Source organism: Arachis stenosperma, chromosome 5, assembly GCF_014773155.1.
Source record: "Arachis stenosperma cultivar V10309 chromosome 5, arast.V10309.gnm1.PFL2, whole genome shotgun sequence".
NCBI classification, from domain to species: Eukaryota; Viridiplantae; Streptophyta; class Magnoliopsida; order Fabales; family Fabaceae; genus Arachis; species Arachis stenosperma.
In genome coordinates, this window is record NC_080381.1 from 63,913,613 (window position 1) to 63,919,906 (window position 6,294).

Genomic DNA, 6,294 nt, shown 5'->3' on the forward strand with positions numbered 1-6,294 from the left:
CATGCCTTTGCCAGCATGCCAATAAACATCTTGCATTTAATTGTTATTACATACACTTGCTATATTTCCATTGATGAACTTTTCACATGTAGTCATGACCATGTGGTAACGTCATTCCTCTTTATTGTGCATTGATTACCACCTTTTCCGCTATCTTCCTTACTCTAACCCTTAGCTTTCAAAGTTACTTTCTTTTTCCCTTTTCAGGATGGCCACCAAGAAGGGTAAAGAGAAAGCTACTTCCAAACCACCGGCAAGGAAAGGAACCAAAAGAGCCCTAGCTGAGGAACCACAACCCCCATCTACCTGCACATCTCAGCATGCACCGAGGACGGTGCAATCTTTAAGTGTGGGGAGGTCGATACCGATCTCCACAAGTTAGTTAGTCCCTTCTCAACACCAATTTTAATTTGTTAATTGTTGCATTTGCATGTTTGTTTGATTTTATGCATTTAGCCACTACTTGGTTGAAGTAATATTTTCTTTTTCAAGAAATTGTTATAGTATTTCACTAATTTAAATTGAAAAAATTTGTGCTAAATTTGTTTGAAGTTGTATTTGGAACATGGTTTTTGAGCCAAAGAACACACAATCAACCTGTGAGATTTTGAGCTTAATTGCATGGTTACATTATTTAACCATAATATTTTATTCTTGTGTGTTTTCTTCTCTATAATTACAATCTTTACTTTGTTCCATTCTATATGTCCATTATTTAGTATATTTACATGCTTGCATATGATTGAGGCCATTGTTTGATTCTAGCTCACCATTCCCAAATTAGCCTACCTTTACATCACCCTTGTTAGTCCCCTTGAGCCTTTAAATTCCCTCTTGTTTTATAACCACATTACTAGCCTTATGCAGAAAAACAAAATAAAAATCCCAAGTTGAATCCTTGGTTAGCTTAAGATAGAAATTGTGTAATTGTTTAAGTGTGGGAAAACTTTATGGGAACACAGATGATAGAAACAAGGTAGAAAGTTAAAAAGAATAAAGATATTTCAAAATAAAAAAATTTTTGGGAAGCATGCTCATGTGAAATCAAAGTAATTAAATTACCATGTGCATATAAAAAAATTCAGTATTTAAATAAAGGGGATACAAAAGAATTCCCCAAATGCAAAATAAAGCAATGCACATGGGACAAAATTCAAAAATAAGTTTGATACATGAGCATGTAATACAAAAGTGGGAAAATTGAGTAGCTAGGTAAAGAATTTTAAATTTTATAAAGTATGTATATGTTAGGTGAGATCTTAGACTAATCAAGGATTCACTCTGTTAGCTCACTTAGCCTTATATATACATCCCCACCTTTACCTCAGCCCCATTACAACCTTGAAAAAAGCTCATGATGTTTGCATTAGTATACTAAATATTTGTTGATTGGTTAGCTGAAGAACAAAGTTTAGAAAGTATGATTAGAGAAGATTAGAGTAAAGAACCCTATACACTTGAGAAATTAGAGTGATATACACTACCAGTGAGGGTTCAATGCTTGATTCTATGTTCCCTGCTTTTACGAGCTATCTTCTTACAAGTTTACTTATTTTCACAGTACGATTTGAATTAGTGAAATCCAGTTCATATTTATTCTTGAAGGATTTATTTACTTTTTTTACCAAGTAGGTAGAAACATTTTGCATGTAGTTGCATTCACATTCATAGGCTGCATTGCATGAGTCTTACCTTTCCCTATTCATTTATTTGGTCTCCTTGAGTTTAGCATGAGGACATGCTAATGATTAAGTGTGGGGAGGTTGATAAACCATTATTTCATGCTTTATATTGTATTTAATTGAGTGGTTTTATCAAGCTTTTCACCCACTTATTCATAAGATTTGCATGATTTTACAATTCCTTCCTAGTTTAGTTTTATGATTGAAAACATGCTTCTTTGGTATTAATTTAGCTAATCTTAATCCTCTCTTATTACCATTCAATGCCTTGATCTGTATGTTAAGTGTTTCAGGCTTCATAGGGCAGGAATGGCTTAGAGAATAAAGAGGAAGCGTGAAAAAATGGAAGGAACACAAGGAATTGAGAAGATGACCAGCGAGAAGTCACGCGGTCGCATGGCTCATGCGACCGCGCGAAATGGAAGAAATCAGAGTGACACGTTCGCGTGCCTAACGCGACCGCGCGGATTGGAAGCTGCACGAACGATGCGAAAGCGTGGACGACGCGCACGTGTGGTACGAGAAATGCTAAGTGACGCGAATGCGTGGACGACGCGGACACGTGACGTGCACGATCTGCAGGATTACAAAAGTCGCTGGTAGAGATTCTGGGCTGCATTTCAACCCAATTTTCGGCCCAGAAACACAGATTAAAGTCAGAAAACTTGCAGAGACTCAATATGCTTTCATAATTCACAACTTTTAGTTTTTAGAGAGAGAGGTTCTCTCCTCTCTCTTAGGATTAGGATTAGGATTAGAATTTATTTTAGGATTAGGATTTCTTTTCACTTCAGGATTATTTCATCTTCATATCAGGTTCAATGTTCCTTTTATTTATTTCCTCAATTTAGTTTATGGATTCTTATGTTTAACTCAACTTCTTTATTTGGCTACAACTGCCCATGTTACTTTTGATATTTTTATTAATTCAATTTGAGGTATTTCACATCTAAGATTCTTATTTAGCTTTTTATGTTATTGGCTTTAATTGATTAACTGGAAGCTCTTGAGTTATCAACTATTCACGATTGATTGTTATGCCGGCTAATTAACTGGAATTCCACTAACTCTAGTCTTTCCCTAGGAGTTGGCTATGACTTGGGAATTCTAACCAATTGGTTCACTGAACTTTCCCTTGCTTACGCAAAGGTTAACTAAGTGGGATTAACTTCCATTCTTATAGAAGTAACTAGGATAGGACTTCCGAAATTTCATATCTTGCCAAGAGTTTATTTTATAGTTATTTATTTATTTTAATTGTCATTTGAATTACTTGTCATACTTCTTCCTTATTTCCAAAACCCCCAATTTTACCTTTTTCATAGCCAATAATAAGAACATACCTCCCTGCAATTCCTTGAGAAGACGACCCGAGGTTTAAATACTTCGGTTATTAATTTAATTTAGGGGTTTGTTACTTATGACAACCAAAACGTTTGTAAGAAAGGTTGATTGCTTGGTTTAGTAACTATACTTACAACGAGAGTTTACTATAACTTCTAAACCATCAATCTTCAGTTCTTCACACGCGTACGCGAACACACACGTGACGTGGACCCTGGGTTCTGCCTAGATGTCATGTGTTCGAAGGTGTGTGCATGCGTACGCGAAATGGTAAGATTTACAGGCTTGTATATGTGAGTAGTACCACGCGATGCGAGAAAGCTTCCTTGTCGAAGGGGCTCGCATATACGAACAAGGGTCGCGTATGCGAGATGGCCAAATTCACACCTCCGCGTACACGAAACTTGGCATGCGTACACGAAACCCCTGTGTTTGGAGAAGTTGTATTTTTGTGAATTAAACATATTTTCTAGCTTTTAAACCTCTATATTTACCTCCTAAGCTCCTATATCTAGTTCCTAATCATAAGGAGAGTGGTGATCCTAAAAAAGGAGTTAACATGGCAGTGAAGGAAGATTTTGAAGTGATGATTTATGTTTGAGGAGTGTGGATATACTGAATATGTGATGAATGAAGGCTATAATGATAATGATTAATTGAATTTGAATGATTATGGCATATGCACTTCTATTTATCTGAGATACGATTTTTCCTCAGTAGATGTAGTGGCTTGCTACCACTTGCTCTAGGTTGAGACTCGATACTCTATTAACCATACGTCGCAAGATGTGGCCGGGCACTTTAACTCCCCGGAAATTTCCCCAATGAGATGAATATTGAATGATTGAGATTATATGCATAGACTCTTGGGAATTCGCGCACGGAGGGATTGTCCAGGGTTAGCTACCAGACATGTTGGGGTTTGCTATATAACCAACAGATGAGACTCATCAGCCACAGGATAGACATACATCATATGAATTTGTATGTTTTTTTTAGAGTGCATTACTTTGGTTTGCTTATTTGAGTTTCCATGCTTATTTGCTATTTGTTCTACTTGTTGTAATTGCATTCTATCTGTGTTTTCTTTGTTTGTCTTGTTTGTCCTGTTTGTCCTTGCAACTGAGAGATCCTTTGTCTTGCAGAGGTGTGACGAGGGTAGTTCCATTAATGTTTCGGAGGGTTGGAGGAGACAAATAGTGAAATGTAGGGTTAGAGTTAGACATACAACTTAAACACCTTAGATAATTCACCTAATTTCTAGTTTAGTTTACTTCTTTAAGTTTATTTCTGAGTGTCTAAGTTCCCTATGCCTTTCCCGGGGCCTTATCGATTACCTATGTTGGCACCATTACCATGTTGGGAAACCCCAGTTCTCATTCCATACATATATTGTTGTTTTTCATATGCAAGTCGAGAGCCACCTCACTGAGGATTCTAGAGGCCTTCTTGGAAGCGAAGAACTACATGTTTTGGGAGCTTTGTATTTTGATCCTATAAATATATGTATAAATATTCTCCTTTGTATATATATGTTTGTCCCTCTTAGAGGTGACTCGGAGAAACAGGTTGTTGGTTTTCTGTCTTAGGATACTTTGGGATTCTATATATATGTATTTATATTTCGGCCGACCTTGGTTTCGCAGGTTGAGTCTGAAGCATAATATTCTGTATATTTTGGCACTCTATTCTTTACGTGCATATGCTTTACCCTTCCTTTTCATCTGGTTATCCATTTACGTGAGCGTGGTGCTTTTCTTTTTATGGTTTTTGTTTAAGCTTTTCTTCAAGGCTCTTAGTTATGCATTTCTTTTAATTATTTATATGTATATATTTTATTTTAGAGTTCGTAATAACTTACCACCTCTGTTTTACAACTTAAGCGTAAAGTTCTGTGTGGTTGGGTGTTACAGTTTTCTACACCATGAGCAATTAAGCCTCTATTGTTAAGGTTAGGAGCTCTATTTACTTGAATGGATTAATAAATATTTATTGTCTATCCTTGATTAATGCATTTATTATTGTTTAAGTATTGGTTTCGTTCTTCATCCTAAGGATTAGTGATTGTTGGAAAATAACTCTAATTCTACTTGAATTCTATTTGAGTCTTGGAAAAGTTATATCATTAGAATTACAGCTTGAAATCAATTTCTCATAACTTCTAATTATCTAGACTTAATGTGATACATAACATATAACTGCATTATGCTTTCTGATTCTTAAGGTTGTGTGGCTTATAAATCGGAAATTGAACTTAACCCACTAATGTAATTAAGTGATCAAGGAATTGACAGTCGGTTATATTAAAAGAGATTGGAATGCCTAGGAATAGGAATTTAATCACATGGAGTTTGACATAAACATAATCATTGCATGATCAAGGTAGTTGACATTGAATATTAATCCAGACATTCAAACATCTCTTAAATCCTAACCCCATTCTCATCTTGTTCTCTCAACCATTTACTCTTTGCTTTCTTTAGTTTATTGCTTCTTATGCTATTTGACAATCAAAACTCTTATTTCAACTTGTCTAACTAGAATATCTAATCAACCATTACTTGCTTAGTTCGTTTAATCCTCTGAAGATTGACACTCACTCACCGTGAGTTATTACTTGGTACGACCCGGTGCACTTGTCAGTAAGTTGTGGTGTGAATTTCCGCTACCATACATATCACATTAAATCCAGACAATTAAGATGCGTATGCATGAGGTCCCTTGTTGCGCCAGTGATGCATACACATGCATGATGCGTATGCATGAGTTCTCCTTTGCTTCTTTATGAATTTTTCACCAAATCTTCATCCGAATGCTACCTGAAATAAAAAAAAGGACTATAAAAACTCAAAGTAGCATCCACTAGGGTATAATCCACAAAAATTATGTAACATATCAATAGAATACAATATAATTCATATAGAAAAGACACTAATGATACTCACGCATCACTAATCAAGCAAGTTCTAACATACTCATTCCAATTTCATAAGTTTTCTATCAATAATCACATTAACAATCCATTCACACAATCAAAACCTCATTATTCCCATCAACAATTCACTCATGGTAAATTCTTCACTTACTGTGACTTACCATATAGGGTATATCTCACCCTATCTCAGTTTTCGGCCTAAATTTCCATATCAATTACCAATATAGGCAATCATACCACACCAAATCAATTACACATATTCAATTTTATTCATACTATTGCATAGCACTCATCAAACACCCAATTCACATATCAACTAAATCACAATCCATC